Source organism: Mytilus edulis, chromosome 1 (genome assembly GCF_963676685.1).
Source record: "Mytilus edulis chromosome 1, xbMytEdul2.2, whole genome shotgun sequence".
Lineage (NCBI taxonomy): Eukaryota > Metazoa > Mollusca > Bivalvia > Mytilida > Mytilidae > Mytilus > Mytilus edulis.
In genome coordinates, this window is record NC_092344.1 from 84,914,301 (window position 1) to 84,934,281 (window position 19,981).

Genomic DNA, 19,981 nt, shown 5'->3' on the forward strand with positions numbered 1-19,981 from the left:
TGAAAGAAATGCAAATATATGTCATTGACGCAACAGTTGTAGCTTTGTAAAAAACAATCGATTATCGGCTAAAGATAAGTTTCTTAATACATTTCAACGTTTAATTTATAGACATAACTATATATTATTTGTAAAAAACTTGTTTTCTTTTATTTATAGTAAATAATTAAATAAAAATTACAAAATAAAACTTGAAGGAAGGAACTTTACAATGCACATGTCTCTATGTATATAGTACAATAGATATACTGCTTTTAAATGCATATGACCAACAGATAATTAAAACAATGAAATTCCAACAGCTTGCCTTATGGTCTTCATGGACTTATTAATTAAATGAGAAAAACCACAGGACAAGATCAACATGTTCCGGACAGGAATATGGTAGGGAGTGAACACATGGAGGTTAAACATTTTCTAGAGGGTTAAACCTGTATCAACAGAGCATTATTGTGCTGAAGTGAGAAAAGTAATGTTACCATTCATCATTTACTGAACATCAACTAACTGCTGTCGCCTTATTTAAAATGAAACCGAAGAGACATGCATAAGATGTGACCGAGTGGCCTAGGATGCTAAACACAGTATAGTGTAGCTGCAACCGAAGCATAGACTTAAACACCGATTTAAAAAAGTTATCAAAGGTACCAGGCTTATAATTTAGTACGAAAGACGCGCGTTTCGTCTACATAAGACTCATCAGTGACGCCCATATCAAAATAGTTATAAAGCCAAACAAGTACAAAGTTGAAGAGCATTGGGGATCCAAAATTCCAAAAAGTAGTGCCAAATACGGCTAAAGTAATATAAAAACGTCAAATAGCAATGGTTCTCTTAAATTGACTGAGAAATAAATTTAACATCACATTCTTATGTCATGAAATAGATGTACATGTACTTCGTGTTTTATTCCTAAATATAGCATATAGATATACCATACCCCAAAATAAAGGATATGCATACACCATACCCGTGTGTTGCGTCTGGAGTGTGAAACCATAAGCCTTGCATCTCTGTTTAGATATTGCTTCTCAATAATTTGATCCGTTATTTTTACTGATAATTTCCGATATCTGTCAAAATAGGATAAATAGTTTTTGTCGATCATGCATCAATTTTGAACCAATAAACCTGTGTATTCATATCAACAACGATCATCTTAACAGATTTTCTCATTGTAAAAAAAACCCGAATTAAACATGTAGATAACGTGATTGCACTAAGTGCATTTTACATGTTGATCATTTTGTTTATATGTATTGATAATAAAATACACACAACATAAAAATTCCGATTTGTTTTCTAGAAAGGCTGAAGATACCAAAGGGACATTCAAAACTCATAAGGACGAAGACAAATTCAATAGATTATTTCTAATGTTTGAATTTCAATCCATTAACATGACAATACTATCTTTTTCAAATGTGTATATCATCAATGTATCACACTTGTTAGAAAAATGGCTGTCACGAAATTGCTATGAGCTCTGAAAGTGCTGTTAAACACCAACAACCTATCATTCAATACGGTCTTGTTTCACTACACCTACATGTATTGAGTGCTAATCTCTAACTGTCTTCATTTCGCGGCATATTCGATTTCTCAAATAAACTGTTTTAAATGCAGTTGTTATTATTAAGATACATGCATTTATATTAATTCATCTATACATGTAGAACATATGACTGATATAATTTATCGCATTTCCAAATAAAAATGTTATATCACAGACCAAGCGCAGTGGGATATGATCGCAAAACATGAGATTTTTTATTTAATCTCTTGATCTTACAAACAACCATTTAACTGTATGAAAAATCAAAAAAACAATCTTTTTCAATACACTTTTTCCTACTTCAATCAACACCTTGAAATACTCGAGAAAATATGCTGATCTCTATTTATATTCTAACCTTGAAAATTAATTGATTAAAATTTAAGGCAGGTGCTAAAGTAAAGACAGTTAAATGCAGAATAAGAATCAATTAAATTTAATGTCCAAGTAAAAACACAAAACCAAGTCTTTCTGGAGCACACTTGTGACCGTGTATGATATCTATGTAGAAACACATTGGTAACATAAAGACGTTCTCTATTATATTTGTACTGTTTGGTTTCAGCCAACTTGAAGGCTCCGTGTTGAAGGCCTATACTGGTTTACTGTTCACAACTAGTGACTTGGATGGAGAGTTGTCTCATTGACACCCATACCACATCTTCGTTTATCTATTTTACGAGTGTTTTATTTTGTTTATCAGACAATACAATTGAAAATTGAAATAGGGAATGTGTCAAAGAGACGACAACCCGACCTAAGAACAGAAAATAAACGAAGGCCACCAATTGGTCTTCAACACAGCGAGAACATCCCGCACCCGGAGGCGTGCTTCAGCTGGTCCCTAAACAAAAGGAGTATTAGTTCTGTAATAATGGACGTCATACTAAGGCTTCTGACTTTAGACAGGCGCAAAAAATGCGCTGGGGTTAAACATGTTTTGTGCGGAGATCCCAACCCAAACTTCTCTCGACATAGTTTAATGTACATTTCCGATTTAAAAAAAGTTTCCTTGTAACATATCATTGCGCCTATCCCCAGTCAGTTACCATGTCCGTAGTCGTATCTTTGTTAATGAATGAATGATAAAAGTCCTTGAGGGAATTTTAAGTTTTTTGGTGATCAGTGATAGTACACATGCATATGTTATTTGTTTTTCCTCGTGGCGAATTAGAGCTTCACATATTGCATAACACATTGCATATATAATGTTTTATTGTTGAAAACCGAAGATCGTTCGAATTTCAAAAGCGTTTCCCTCCAACTCGTGTATTCGTATTTATTTTGTATATCGTAATAATGATTCATTTGAGCCAAAAACTGTTTACCCAACCTCTTCAGAAAACATGATTTCCACGTATTTAGGCTATTAACCTTGTATGTCCGCTAAGAAGTCAATTTGATGACTTCCAACAAAATCTGATAGAAATAAGGACACGTGGTACATTTATCGGGGGAATGATACTTGCGATAATGGTTTTAAAAAGCATTACAACTAATAAACGTTACTGTCTATCACCAAATCGGAGAAACTGGTATTATAGTAATAGGAATACTACGACTTTTATTTTCAACATTTACATTGTTTTTCTTCCGTCAATTATATTCAATGTCGAAACTATACGAGAGATCTAATTGGAATACATAGTTTTCCAATTTCAAAATAGAAAACACGGACATATGAATTGAATGATAAATCTAGTTTTAACGATTAAATGTGATTAAAAACTTTTGTTTTGATATTGTTTATCCGAGAAAATTTATTTCCATAACAAGGTAATAACATACCATAAATGATGAAAACAACCGAAAATAAGGCCCGAAAGCAATATACTTCTGTATGACATCCGCGAATTCAAGGGCACTTGTACGTGTATTTAAATACAATCAATACAATATATCACGTTTATTTTCCAAATTCCTTTTATCAACCGAATACTGAGGTACATTTATTATGAAGTCAGTGGATTATTTTTGGCTTTTTCATAAAAAAAAATATTCAAGGACACACTTTTGCTAGTGTAAGATCAGCATTATCTTCATGAATGAAAGTTTAGATGCGTTGTTGCTTGGAATTTGCCGTTAATCATGCATTGGACGTGCTTTTGAATTTTTGTTATTATGATTTTGACAACGGTTACCGCGAAGTAGCGAGCATGAGAATCATCATGTTTAATTCAAATTTGTATTGCCTATTTTAACTGATGAGGTACAAGAAGCAATTACACATGTTGCAAGAAGATAAAAAACTATGTGATTTTAATTAGATGACCTTATTCCATTTGTCATAGAGGCAAATGTTTAGTCTTTGTCAAATATAGTATACAGATTTTAAACATTCGTAAATTCATTTTTAAGGCAAAAATTAGTATACAAAAACTAAGGGAATTGCAAACGTAGTGAGGGAGGATAACATTATACATTTATTGACTAGTGATAAGGGTTATTGATCGAGGCGATGACAATAGTTGGTATTTCAAGGACAAGAAAAATGTATATTTACACTCATAGTTGCAGTATAACTTGCCTAATCAGGGAGCCCAGAAAAAAATGTCGGATTTAGCAGGGTGTCAGAATACTCGTATATTTTTTGCAAGGATAGGCATACTATGGGACCGGGATAATGTGTCGATTAAAGCAGGATTTTGGAATACTAGGGTGTCGGATTAGGCAGATTACACTGTAATTACTATACTATAACTAACAGGACAACTTTCAAAGAAATACGCGTACACAGCATGACTAATTTAAAAATGCTCGCATTTAATGTACAATATATAAGAGGCATATATGTCCTTCAGGTAATATTAGACTGCCATGGAAAAATAAGGGTATTTTTGATAGGGATAAAAAATTAGCCTTACAACGGCCAACCGGTCCGAGACCACAATTTGTTCACGAATATAGTCCCTAGTGTTGACAGTGGGTTTCTTGCCATTAATTTTTATACCCCTTCAAAATTTGTGTCTCCATGTTTAATGCCTCAAATTGCAAGTAGGGGGGTGAAATTACACTGTAAAAAAATTTGGGTCCAGAATTTTAAAGGAAAGTAGTGATTTGGTTCAGCTGAAAAAGGTTAAAAAATAGCACTTCGGAAGCTGTCAAAATATTTCAAGACGCCCTCAACATAAAATTGTCCATATTTTGAGTTGGAGCCGATAACGTTTTCTATAATTTTGATATAACTTGTCTCAAAAGTTGTACAACACACTGTAAAAATTTCATTAAGAAAGCGCAGATGGGATTTTTAAAATTTTCATTTATGTTCTAAAAGAAATGCACTACAAATTAATTGTAGTCTTGGACCAACCTAAGAGTTGTTGAAAAAGTTGCAAGCGTGCAGAGTGTGACATCCTCTCTACACGAGGCATGGGATTAAACGTCCCTGACCGGACGCGGCTGCGTACTTGATACATCCCGCACAGACAAACAGATGCCACACTTTGTCAAATTTTTACTGACGGTCGGAAGAAGATCTGTAGTGATATATTTCTTACCCCAGGCTACTTAGAGGAACCTGAATAGAATAAAAGATAATACTTCTCGGATATTTTGATTGATCTTAGTTTCGTAACGACCAAAAAAGTGGGGACCCACTGACTGTCCTAAGAGGGGGCCCGCTCCAGTCATGCTTCAGTGATTCCCTATATAAGCAACCAATTTTTTTCCCAAAAGGGGGGGGACCCGCCCCCCCCACCCCTAAATCCGCCTCTGGTTAAGGACGCGAACAAATTAATTAAATACAAAAGGTAGGTCACGTGATATAGCCTTGTAACAGGACACAAACGGACCACTCGATAAGTTTTCAAAAGAGGGTCCTAACCTATGGAGCGTGGCACTCTCAATAAACCAGTTATAAAATTTAACGTCCCAATATTAACCGAACGTGACTGCGCACTTGTACATCCCGCACAAGTTGGAAGTAGACCTGTGGTGACCATATTTCTATTCCCCACTTACTTTTCGTGTTGATCTTTTATGACTATTAAGTCAGTTATTACAAGCGAAATCTGTTGTTGCATAATCTTTTAATACAAACACTTATACAAAACAGCTAGTTGCAATGTTTCTTCTTCGTGTTCTAAGATGTTAACCTTTATCGTTGGACTAATTATTTTTTAAATATCAATTTTAATTCACCTAAATTACCAAATATATAAAACTCACAGAATTCCCAATTTTGTGTGGATTTAATTATTTTGAAGAAATGTCCTAGTTGTACAAAATAATAAAACAAAAAGTCATCAACACGTAATGCACTTAGATAGTTATAATCAAAACATAAGATTTAAATATCGTAAACATTTCATTGCAATTAAAATTCATGTAAGCAAGTACAGTAAACTCGTATTAACCATCACTTAAGGGAAGTATCTAAAGTGATATGAGAGATATGACCAATTAAAATGTTTGTAGAATTTATAAATTGTTTTATATTATTTTCACGTACTACTAGTTCGATTGATGATTACGAACAGTTTCTCTCAACCTGAAACCAAGTGGGGACACAGCATGAAAATTATGAAATAACTAATTACAATAACACAATTTGGGATTTGGAAAGATAAAAAAATGTTGACAAACAAATTAAAATTTTCATAAAAAACCTTAAATTTACGACAAGATATATTACTACAAAAACAAAAATAACGAATTAGAAGGTAATTTCAAACAGGGGAAGTCAACAAAAACTTACAAAATCAAACGATTTCAATCAACTGAACAAGTGGCAAACAGTGACGTTTAATTTAACAACTGTCATATTCCCGACATTTTCCGAATCAAATGGTTGGTTAAACGGGTATTAAAACTAGATTGAACTCCCACTTGTATGTGATGTTGATTCCGTAATAATAATAATTTTCCTACGGATTTTACAACGTATTGAATAAAATTAATACAAAGTAAATGTTCTCTTTTTTGTTGCAACCATAACCAAGTCCTACGTACCTGAATGTTTTTTTTTTCAAATCGCCAAATGCGATCGAAGTGTTTGACTCATTGTTTTTAATTATCTCTTGGTATAGCATATAATCATTTATATCTGATAATACAAGAGAATCATGCTTTCTTCACGGATTGCCTGGACAAAAGGTAACCGCTTAGAAGAAAGTACTAGACTATAGTTCTTAATAGACATGTTGAAGTCATATTGTCGACAGTTTAAATGAAATCATCATAACTTTCTAGACTATTAAGAGGTTTGCTTTTATTACCATTACCATCTGTTGATTATATATTAACCTCATTTCACTCACAAAAGTTCTACATGTAAACGGTAACGGTTAATATCAAACAACAACTTAAGTGTAAGGCTTATCCTGGCGACATTTATTGTGATGAAACGATCACATTTTTGTTAATATTTTACAGTAATTATAAGTTGCTCAGCCTACGTTCTATACATTCAAACATTTATTATTCACACCAATGTACCACAGGGGGCATTTACAAGTTACAATGACATTCAGATACAAGCAGAATGTAAACAACAAACATGGTACTTAATATTGTATAATATAATGTGACAGATATAATTGAAATAGATAAGCAAAAAATGCAGACCACGTACAAAACGATTGTTATGTCCAGCATCGCAGCTTGGGTTCATATCTCAGTCATTTTTATTGAAGATTAATGCCGTTATAAATAACTTAACTTATTTTAGATATCAAACATAACGTACGTAAGCAGACGACCATTTTTGATATTCGGGAAAAAAAAAGGGGGGGGGGGGTGATCAGGAGGAGTTGTTTTTGATCGGCTATTTGTTTTTGTAAACTAAGAGGACATATTCTATATTTTCTGCACTTTTGCAGCAAGATTTTTCATTAAAGCAAGGGACTGATAATTTATTTTCACAACTAAATTCATAATATTCGAAAACATACAATTTTAAAAGTATTTGCTTATTATAAATAATACATGTATAGTCAAGTCATTATGTGTCATTTTATCGGAAACAATCATCATCCTCTGCAGAATTGAATGTTCTATATTCCTAACTGTCTATACATGTATAGCATATAGACACAGTATTAAAGTTTGGTTGTAAGTAGCCTTTTTTAAAAGTATTGGCAAACATTAAACATGTTTTTTTTTTAAGGGTTTTAGAGCCGCTGAAGGCCCAAGAAGATATAGAAAAATTATGCTATATTATGCTTTCTGGGTGTTCCCCAGACCTTTTCTTAATCTGAAAATGCAAGTTGTGTTAAAATAATTTTTGGACAATATTTTGGTCTTAAAGCAAAATGTATAGATTCAGTGTAAGACTTAAGTTTCTAGGGACAACATCAAAAGACCAATATATGCATGATAAAGCAAAAATATAATTCACATAGTTAAGTCTGTTGCTGCTCATGATTAAGTTAATAACAAAATTACTAATTTACAAAAGGAATGCAACACTAACAGATTACAATCAATGAACAAACGACAAATAAATTAGAAACATTGATCCCGAAAAATCAGGGACTAGGTCTAAGGGAGAATAGAACTCACTTCTTGCAAGGCACTCGCCGTAAACACAATTTGATATGGAGACAAGCGTTTAGATTTTAAATTTCCTACACGAGGCATTTGCCTCAATGTAGTTACGGTCCTGTAAATAAAAGTGAGGTTAGTGTTCCTGAGAAATTATACCTCAAGTTAAATGAAACCAATTTTCAGACATTTTAAGTATATTTAAATAATAGTTATACTTTTATTATTAAAAGATTTGGGAAGTGTTTTTGTTTGTTTGAAGAAAGATGAATTTATGAAGAATCTGGTGCCATCTCATACTTTCAATTAGACCTGCTAAGTTATTTATTTTCAATACATTGCAAGTCAGGTAATTTATTTTCAAACTACCACAGAACAAACCATTTATTTTTGTGAATATCAAGGCTGAGTTATTTATTTTCAAAATCCTCCTGCTCCTACCCCCACCCCCTCTTCCACCCAGAATATCAAATGGTCGTCCCCTAAGTCGGTTGCACAATTACAAAATACACCGAGTTGTTACAGTTTTTAGTGTTTAATGGCGTTTTTAACCTTTTTAAAGACTTTTTATGAACTGATATGTAGTCGTCTTCTTCAGAATACACTATGGAACGATGTTTCTGGATACTTTGTTGTCATATGTTGTAACAGTTATATTTAAGTTAGAAGCAGATTTCAAAAAACATATTTTGAATACTATGAAACGTGATAATAGTACATACTATATGTTTGGAAACTTTATTTGGTAGTAACAGAGTATTAAAATAGTCGATGTAAATAAATAAATAAATAAATGCAATTTATTATAAAATTATTTAAATAATGAAAAGAACTGATTGAATGGAATATTGCTCTCAAATATACTATCTGTAGGGTCTATTCAAGAGTTCTCATAAACAATATACGAATAAAACTGAGAATGGAAATGGGGAACATGTCAAAGAGACAACAACCCGACTAAAGTGCAGATAAAAATCGAAGCCGGCCACCAATGGGTCTTCAACCAAGCGAGAAAATCACGCACCCGAAGACGTGCTTCAGCTGCCCCATTAACAAAAATGTATACTAGTATAGTGACATTAGATGCCTTACTAAACTCCAAATCATGTAAATAAACTAAAATTAAAAATGTTCACTCTCTTTTGGATTTCAGTAATTAAAAATAAGATAAAAATTATGTACTATATTTGCTGTATGTTATATATATTTTGTGTATTTTAAAGATAGTCAGTCATATTCTTTACAGGTACAAATGGCATGTGTTAAATAAATGTTTAAAACTTACCTCTTCTGAGAGAAATTTTTTTTCTTCTGGTATCTCCTGATTTTAAAGTCTTATATAACACCAAGCTGTGTTGCGACAATTTCTCATCATATGTCTAACACAGTCATTTAATTTGTTATCTTGCTGTTAAAACATAAACTGTTAATGTGTATCGCATAGACTTAACAAATCATATGTCAAACTCAGATATGCAACGTCTACATGGGAATAAATATATAAAATTAATATTATAAATCATATCTCGCTTGTCAATTTCGTTTTGTTAAAGCCAATATCAGGTTTTTGTTTGTGGGAGACTGGGTTGCCCTTTGATTGAAGTCTTCTCAGTTAAAGATGTTATATTGAATACTACATCATTCTTTTATATTTTACTTGTCCTTACTTCACAGTTACTATTACTCTTGTCTGTCGCTACCTGATTTATATTGATGCAAATAAGCGACCATTTATCAAATTAATCGACTTGTGTAATCAATAGGTTAAATAATTGTAAAATAAGTGTGCCTACATTTTTTTTGATACCGCTAATACTTAACATCAAGTCGTGGTCGAAAAATACGCAATACAGTTTTAATTTCAAATCAGTATTTTGTCAGGACATTGTTCCGACGATATTTTTTATTAGAGAAAAATAATTAACGTTTTACATTCGGGTGGAAAATATTTTCAAAGTTACTGAGAATACCTAATTAATATACCCCATGGGCATTGTCTATTTTAGTTAAAGTAATCATTGGATAGTATATTATCTTTTCTAGGGAGCGACACTTAAATAACTATACATATTCCCTAGACTTTGTTATTTATTTATCTATGTAAATCGCTTTGCACATACATGTAATTCTAGAACTAAGGTGACCCCTATAGTCTGTATAATTCGTTTAGAATTTAGAAATTCTATACCAGCCGTTTTTTTTTTATTAACATGTGTTGAATAAGCATAGATATGAAATGTATTACTATTATAGTTAACTTAATTTACAAGAACACCACTTAGATTATAAATGAGATGGTTCAGAGGCGTTTTTATTCAAAAGGAGGTACAAAAGGAGGCATACATACTCTTTTATTTACAACGAAGTCGACGTATCTTCTATACTATTAAATGAGAAGACCTTATTTTGTGTGTCGATTCTCCCCCTTCCACAATTAACTAATCATCATGCTTCTTTGTCCTATAGGTACCATGCATAGTCGCATTTGTCATCCTTGCTTACGATTATTTAGTCTTGGTTATTTTGGGAGAAAAACTAAAATATAGGCGTCCGAGTATTGTTTCCGTCATCGCACGTACTTTTAAGTCGTAGACAAGATTTCCTACACACAATTTTTAGTAAATAATGTATTTGCTATTTACAATCAATTTCAAATTTACTCCTCACGGGCGAAAATAATTAAAATTGACGGAAAACAAAAAATGACAGACTTTGAAAGAAAGGGGGAGGGCTTACAAAACTGTCCTGTCCCAAATTCAGGTACCTATGATTTTTGGTCACTTTCCTGAAATTCTCCAGTGATAAAATCTTCTACAAAACTTCATCCTTCAACAGTTTACATACTTCCAATCACTTTCTAAATGCCCGCAATTTCGCGGGTGTGTTCAAATGTAAAATTATTTGAATGGTTGTTAGATGCTCAATGTCCAGTGGCAAATACTTCATGAAAGTTCAGGACGATATGTTAATCTGATAAATGAGCTGCACTTGTTTGAACCTGTCCTAAGTTAGGAATATGATGTTCAGTGGTTGCCGTCTGTTTATGTGGTTCATAAGTGTTTCTCGTTTCCCTTTAGATTAGACCATTGGTTTTCCCGTTTAAATGGTTTTACACTTTTTGGGGCCCTTTTAAGCTTGCTGTTTGGTGTGAGCCAAGGCTCCGTGTTGAAAGCCGTACCTTGACCTATAAGAATGGTTTACTTTTATAAAATTACTTGGATGGAAAGTTGTCTCATTGTCATTCATACCATATCTTCCTACATGTATAGACAGAAGTGCAACTTTGCGCATTTAGATTTTTTTGATTCTAATATGACGTGCTTCTTTAGCTTTGTAAACAAACCCATGCTCTAAATCCAATAAAATTAATTTGCACATGCGTATATTGACTACTGTAGAAAAATGAATTTTATCAAATTGGTATGCATTTAATGTATTTCATTAACTTAAAACACTTTCAAACTAAAAAATGATACAAATTTTTGTTGACAACAATGTGTTACATTACGAAATTGACATATTTGACCTAGATACCGCAACGTTCAAGTTGGCTATTCTAACTTTAAAACCCCTCCCTGTAAAAAACACAGTTCATCTATCGTCTGCGCGTTCATAAACAAATTAAAATGGATTATGCACGGACAATATCGACAATACCGCTACAAATTGGACTCAAAACAGACCATAGAGGACATCATTACAAAATAATAGATCACCAGAGACAAGAACATTCTGTTGTGCAATATATAATTCAGAGTATGTCATCTGGACAGACTAAACATGTTTAACCCCGCCACATTATTTATGTATGTGCCTGTCCCAAGTCAGGAGCCTGTAATTCAGTGGTTGTCGTTTGTTTATGTGTTACATATTTGTTTTTCGTTCATTCTTTTTTACATAAATAAGGCCGTTAGTTTTCTCGTTTGAATTGTTTTACATTGTCTTATCGGGGCCTTTTATAGCGGACTATGCGGTATGGGCTTTGCTCATTGTTGAAGGCCATACGGTGACCTATAGTTGTAAATGTCTGTGTCATTTTGGTCTTTTGTGTATAGTTGTCTCATTGGCAATCATACCACATCTTCTTTTTTTTATATATAAAAGAGTCTTCCGGCATGAGATTTGTGATGCCTCTGTAACATCAATGTTTTCTCGCCTAACTGGTGCAACTAAATATCAGTTTGAGCATGAGAAAATCAAAAATGTTACACATAAGCAAACGTCAACAATAGATCACAGGCTTCTGACTTGAGACAGGCACATACATACAGAATGCGGCGGGGTTAAACATGTTAGCGGGATCCCAACCCACCCCTAACATTTTTGAATAGCAGGTACGATAGAACACACTTATTCCGTTATAGGAATACTTCCGAGGTTAAAGTATTAAGAGTGAATAAAAAAACAAACCCAACACCCGGTGTTATCTCCACAGAGCGTTTGAAAGGAATAGCATACATGCAAGAAAAGCTGGTCATCAATACCCTAGAGTGTATATCAAGGAAATCATGAAAACAGTATTCCGTTAATATACTCCAATTTTATATATCAGAAATACACAAAATAAATTGTTGAAAGCATCTCAACACTGTGAGTTGCTAAAGCAGAGAATTCAGAGATGTACATTTTGTACAAGTCCTGCTGTACAATGGCCTAGATCCATACGGCTGTTATTCAGGACCGAGAAAAGCAAGAAAACTTTCTCACAGACTACGACTACACAATATGCAGTAAGCCATTCCAGATAGGTGACCGCAAGGATAAACAAGGTAGTCAGAGCTTCCGATGCATTCAAAATAAAATAATCATGAATACTCAATATTTACGTATTCTTACTTCAGAAAATCACATACGGACTGCCGGTAGGTTTAACAATTTATTAGGGGGTATCTGGAAATTCTTTACATGCCTACTCTGTCAACGCCGGTATATCTTAGGGAAATACCTTTTGATTTTTAAGTGGGAGCTGGAATGAAATTTGAAAAAAGGAAGGACAGGAGTTTTGAGTTAAACAAAGGGCAGAATGACAATTTATGTAATAAAAAAGGCAGGACATTATTTTCAACCTACCACCCCCTTAAAATTTAAATGGTAGTTCCCTTATAATAAACTGCAGTGATCTGGGCAAAACAGCTAAGACAAATGTTTACGCAGTATGTCTTTGATAATATATTCTCGATGAAATTTGATGAGTCACTTTTCGGTGGTAAAAAGTGTAAATACCACAAGGGAAAGGACACCGGGTGTAGAGTTTGGATATTCGGAATTGTAGGATTAGACATATTTATCTACTTGTCAAATTGAATCTTATTTTCACCTTCAGATATGAGCATCAAATTTTCAAAAAGACTAAACATGTCTGAAAACGAAAAGTTGATAAGGATGTCAGAAGTGTCCGAAACGTCCGATGGTTAAAGTGACCAAGTGGTGTTTCATCATGCTGTGTCTGATAGCCTATCAGTTCCAGAAACCTCTAAAGAAAGGAGAAGAGGGCGAACGTGAGAGAAGCAGAGAAGGAGATAATCTTCTTTACCCATGACTAGAGACAGAACAATGAATATATTATTAGTAGAATTAATCAGATGTTTGCTCACCGTGCATACAAATTAGAAGAATTCCTTTTATGTTTACTCGCATACGAATAGTGATCTTTGAGTGTACATGTTCTTTTATATAATATGATAAATGTGTTTTATTTGAAAGAGGAAATGTCGTTTAACCCAATATCAACACCTCTCAGAGATAACCAAATAAGAAAAATGTGGTCAGATATTCAGGCGCAAGTTGGTGAAGTAAAACATTGCCAATAAATATAAGACAATTGTTCTGGACAACACACATTAAACATTGGAAAATAATCATTGTAGCAGCCCTTGTTTATAATAATGGATTAAATCCAGAAATGTTTCTCGACTGGGCTCGTCTTATGTATTTGTGTCGCGATGACACAGCTTATAAACACTTAGATATTTCAATAATTTGAAAAGCACAAGTTGTATGCTTTCCATGTTGGTAACAATAGATTACATGGGAGCACGCACTTGTATGTGCATAAAAGTATAAGAAAATGATATGTTTGGTTAGTCTTATAACACAAGTAATTAAATAATAATGCTTCTCATCATATCTATTAAAACATTAACACAAGCATTTAAGGTATTAAACTTTGTAATTTAAAGAGGAAAGTAAATAATCAACATGACCGAAAGGGAAAAAGGTGTTGTGCATGAACTCATTATAAACATTGTTATAATAAATTTAAAATAAAAGCAACACAGAAGCAATGAAGAATGCTTTTATTTCTGTTCTTATCTCAGTTGTGAGTCAGTTGAAACAAACTTTTTGAATTTGATATACCATTGAAATTACTTGGACTTTTTGATTGGTTTTTGAGTTGGAAGTTCGTCAGACTTTTGATTTTGTTAGTGAGAAACGTCTGATGATTTCCACGATAGTATGTCTCGCGAATTGGGGGGAAAGTAAGCAAGTAAATTATAAGCAGTTACATAGCGTTAGGATGTCGAGCCCTGGTGTTTTCGTAGCAGTCTTCAGTTTGGACAAAGAGATGATCCCAGTGAAATCTAGAAGATTGCCAAAAGTGGAGAAAATAATGCTTTTATTTCTGTTCTGACTTATCTTATGACTTATCAAATTTTCACTGTTTTGATAAGTGTGAATTCGCATTGCTATAAGATGTGTCACAGTAGTTTTCTATCCAAAATGCCTGGAACCCAAGCATTTCACACTGTATACATTACAATAATTCACGTTTATTTATTATTATTTTTATTTTATTTTTCTCATGAATTTTTTTTCTTCTTTTTTCACTTTTTTCATATTCATATATTTATTACAGAGCATGCCAGTATTTATATTTGTGTATTGTTCAATAAGTGTATTATTTTTTGTAAAAGGAGACAGATTTGTAAAAGCAAATTGCTTGTTTCTGAATCCTTAATATTATTTCATTGTATAATATGTTTCATGTTGATTTATCTGAATAAATATTGTTTAAACTAAAATGCCTGTATTTAGTTCTGATGTAGTATTTATTTGTTATTGTCAAAGTCTTATCGTTTGTAGTTGTAATTCTTACGTTGTTCTGTTCTATTCATGTGTGAGGGTAAAGATAATGTATCGCCCATTTCATTTTGTTTTGATTTAAGTTTGAGTTAACTAATCGTACACTCATATGCATTCAAGTTTAGCGAAAGGTCCTACGACACGATCAGTGAACAAAACTTAATTGGATCAACACGTAAAGAAACGACCATTGTCATTGGTCGCTTCAAACCTGATTCGACCTCCAAGCTCTGAAGCCCCGTCCAGACACACATGCTAACAACTCACGTGATAAACATAGCAAGAGTTTTGTGAATGAATCAATGGGTGTAATGTGTATTTGTTCACACAAATGATCGGGATTTTCCCTTGCAGTTATAGTTATTTTTAAATATTATTCAAGTCTTTTGTTTTACTTTTGATAAATGTTGTATCTTTTCAAGGCGTCACGGAGATATAAAGTCAATTAGATCCCATGCACATGCAGAGGCGGATCCAGCCATTTTCAAAAGGTGTGAGGTTTTGTTTGTTTGTTTGTTGTTTTTTTTTGGGGTGGAATCATACAATAGGACAACTGGGTGTACCAACCAGTCTATACGTCTCCATTTAAATACATTGATCGTCAATGTTTTCGCCACTGACATGTTATTTCTGTTTTTAAATGTTTAAAAAGGAAGAAGATAACGTCAATGCTTAATAAACGACAAAAATATCCAAAAAAAACAAAAAACCAAAAAACTGTCCAAGGTACAAATCAATCAGAAAGAAAAGCCTCAATTAACCAACTAAACCATACGCTCCACTATATGATCAATCAACGAAAGGGATTGGTGTCATATTCCTGACTTGGTGCTGCATGATACCAACCTGGTTTTATTAGCTAGTTAAACCTCTCAAAGTTTCCATTCGACTTTAGATAATTGTCTTTACACTATGTCAAGCTATACACCGTTCAAATGAATAAAAGTTGTCGACAAACTTAAGAGAAACTCTTAAAGTATTCCACAATTAGAAGAACAATACATGATGGTTGTCTTCAGACTGTTCGAAAAATGTGTCCGGCTTAGTTGACTTTGGACCAAATGGTGTATATTATATATATTGTTGTTACCAATTATACGTAAATCAAATGTATCTGATTATATGCCCTTTATGGGGCCTTAACGTGGGAAATAAAAAAAAATTCTATTCTATTCTATTTGTCGGTCTAGTACACTACATGCACTTCGAATTTGTGTATTAAATTTGATCGGGTATGGGAAATGTTAAACTTCGGTGTCAACAGCAAAACCAACATGTAACATTTGACAAATAATAAAAAAGCAAACAAAGCATGTTTTACCCCGCCAAATACTATTTGTATGCGCCTGTCCAAATCAGGAGCCAGGATTTAGTGGTTATCGTCTGTTGATGTGTGGCATATTTGTTTTTCGTTTATATCTTTTTACCTAAATTTGGTCATTAGAGTTCTTGTTTGAACTACATTTGTCATTTCGGGGCCTTTTATATCGGACTATGCGGTATCTGATTTGCTCATTATTGAAGGACGTACGGTGAAATATAGATGTTAATTTCTGTGTCATTTGATCTAATTGTGGAAGAGTCGCATCATTGACAATTATACCACATCTTTATATGTACCAAATATCAGGCGCTTTTATCGATTGATTGTTGTAAATATGTGACAAATGCTAAACATCAAAACATAATAGCTAGTATCAATGGCGATGTATTTGTTTTACCTTGTGAGATGAATAAATGTTTTACTTGTGCATTGATTTGGATCGTAAAGACGGAACACTATATATCTGGTCATTGCTATTCTTTTTGCAACCATTTCGCACTTCATCACACCGTGGCATAGTATGCTAAGGGTTTCGTTTTACTGTTGAAAACCATGTTTTTGTTCACATCTTTTTGTTCACATCTTTTTGTGTCCATGTAAAATTGAGAATGGAAATGGGGAATATGTCAAAGAGACAACAGCCCGACCATAGAATGGACAACAGCAGAGGGTCACCACCAGGTCTTCAATGCAGTGAGAAATTCCCGCACCCTGAGACGTCCTTCAGTTTGCCCCTGAACAAATATATATACTAGTTCAGTGATAATGAACGCCATACTGAACTCCAAATTGTATACAAGAAACTAAAATTAAAAATAATACAAGACTAACAAAGTCCAGAAGCTCCTGACTTGGGACAGGAATAGTTTTCTCATTAACAATCATGCACTTTGCAAATTTCACTAGTGAGGGAAGGGGAGGAAAATGAACTTCCATTAAACGACGTGTCATGCCCCAGGTTCAGAATTGAATATATAAATTACACAAAATTGTCGAAAATATGCCCTGGTGGTTATATTTATTTTGGCTCAACAAACTGTACAAGGGTTTTACTAATTGTTGATGGATTTGTTCATATATAAAAAATAATCTTTTTATCCGATGGATAGATGGCCCATTTACAATCATACTACATCTCCATAGTTGTACATTACGGACCGAACATTTGAAATCAACAGGGGCATTATTAACGATTTCGCTTTGCTTGGTAAGAACTGAATTTGCCTCAGACAGGATGAAAACTTATATATTGCCGAACAGACTACGAAAAGGACTTTGCCAAATGTTGAAATCCGAGCCAGACATTTTTTATTGTGGTGGGGTTGGGTTCTATCGATAGTTGTATCTTAACAATCATACTGCATCTCTATCATCGGATGGTTTCATCCAACAAAATGGAGGCAACAGTGGGAATAATTTTCAGCCCGCAAGGAAACTAATCTCCTAACAAAGAAAACACCAACGTCTTTATGGCTAATCATATTTCTTATACATAAAGTCAACATCACTGAAATTTGCATTTTCAAAATAATTAAATCCAAATTATCATTGTTTAAAGTTCAACTGATCAACCTTTTTTTAACGTTCTGATTGTCCGTTTTAATGCACATTACATACCATCTTGATACAGCACAACATGAAATACTGTCTTTCTGAACTAAAAATAACTGAAAGCACGAAAAAAATGCATTTTCGGAGTTGAACTAAGAGTATAATGATTATGTAAAATATTCTACAGTTTTCGCTTCTTTGGAGGTAAACAGGCAATGAACTCCGACTCATCCTCAAATGCATCAGGACCTACTGTGTCCATCTCAGTACACCCAAAACTAGGGGACTGCGTCGGATTGCAAACATCGGCAAAGGAGACCCTACTGGCATTCTTCTTTGGTTCATCATTAATGGCGATGCATTAAACTGAAACGGCATTGGCATTGGTCCCATCGGATAATATCCATATGTTGGCATATACTGTACGGGAGGAGCACTCGCGGAAGTTTCTGTTGAACTAGTTGTAGTAGTTGTTGTCGTTTGATGGGTCTTAAATTTTGGAAACTCGACGCCTCTCTCCTCCATAAATCTCTGGATTGGATTCTTTGGTTTTTCTTTTTGATCCGTGATTATCTTTTTGATACTTCTCCAAAATTTGACCAAAACACCTGGCAACCGAGTCCAATTGATTGATTGATTGATTGTTGGTTGCTTAACGTCCAGTGGCAAATATTTCATGCATATTCAGGACGAGAACAAGTTCACAACAAATACAATAGATAGGTCTTGTCATAATAGTGGGCATCTCGGATGATGGTCGGTGAAATTTAGACTGCCACTGGAAAATGAGGGTATATTGGATAGGGACATACATTTTGCCTTGCAACAGGCCACCTACGGACCCCTCAAAGTGTTGTTGCAAGGGTTCTTAACGTGCAAAGAGCGTGGCACTCTCCTTACACGAGGCATAGGATTTAACGTCCCCAATCTGACCGGACGTGACTGCGAACTTGATACATCCCGCACAGCCAAACGGACGCCCCACTTCGGCAAGCGTGACCATATTTCTATTCCCCAGTCACCCTTGGGGGATCAATCGAGTCCAAATCTTTAGGTATAATACCTCGGTAATGTTTATCCAAAATTTCAATGTCAGGATGAATTGCACCCATGGAAAGTTGTCTAAAACCAAAACTTCCTACCGGATAGTATTTATCTGTGTTTGTGTTTACAAGATGAGGTATAAATGTAACACTTTACTGAAAAATGTGTCGCATGTGTTCTCATATGTCTGCTTTTATAAATGAAGGTTTTGTTTCACCTTCTCAAGATCCTTGGTTATATTTTTGACTGTTGTAGATGCGTCGTAAAACTGCTTTTTCTCAACATCGTGCTTGTCAAGATCATTACACATCTGTGGACCTTCGCAAACTCCAAGTTCGCAATTCCGCTTCGTATGTCCTAGTCTCATGTGACACTGTCCACACTGAGATTTAGTTTTGTCAATATTTAAATTTGGATTGGTGAACATTTTCTCCAAAGACTTGAGGTGTTCTTTAGAGCTTTCAAACTCCACACTTTTAAAATGAACTTCATTTTCTAGCTCATCAATAAACAACTGTAATGGAGATCTGTACACACTTTTTCGTAACTGACGCTTACAATCGGACCCAAGTGCTTCAACAGGATCTCTGCTGGATTCGAATAAGCATTTCGGTTCCATAACATCTCTCATATCTGTTGAAAAACCACTAACTTGTGGAGAGCATCCGTCAAAAATTCTCAATTTCATCCGTCTCGTGTATGTTCCCTCGATCTCCCTTGAGCATCTAAACGCTTCCGATATAGACGTATCACTAACGGCAATTTTTCAGTTTTTCTCATCGTCGAGATATTGGATTCCAAATATTTTCCCTACTAAGCTAGGTATCCGACACTGAATGTCACTTTTTAATTCCTCATACGTGCATGGAGTTTCTGGAATATTGAACTTTCTTATTTCCCCAGGCTCATACGTTACTTGAACTTGTGTCGTGTCCATGATC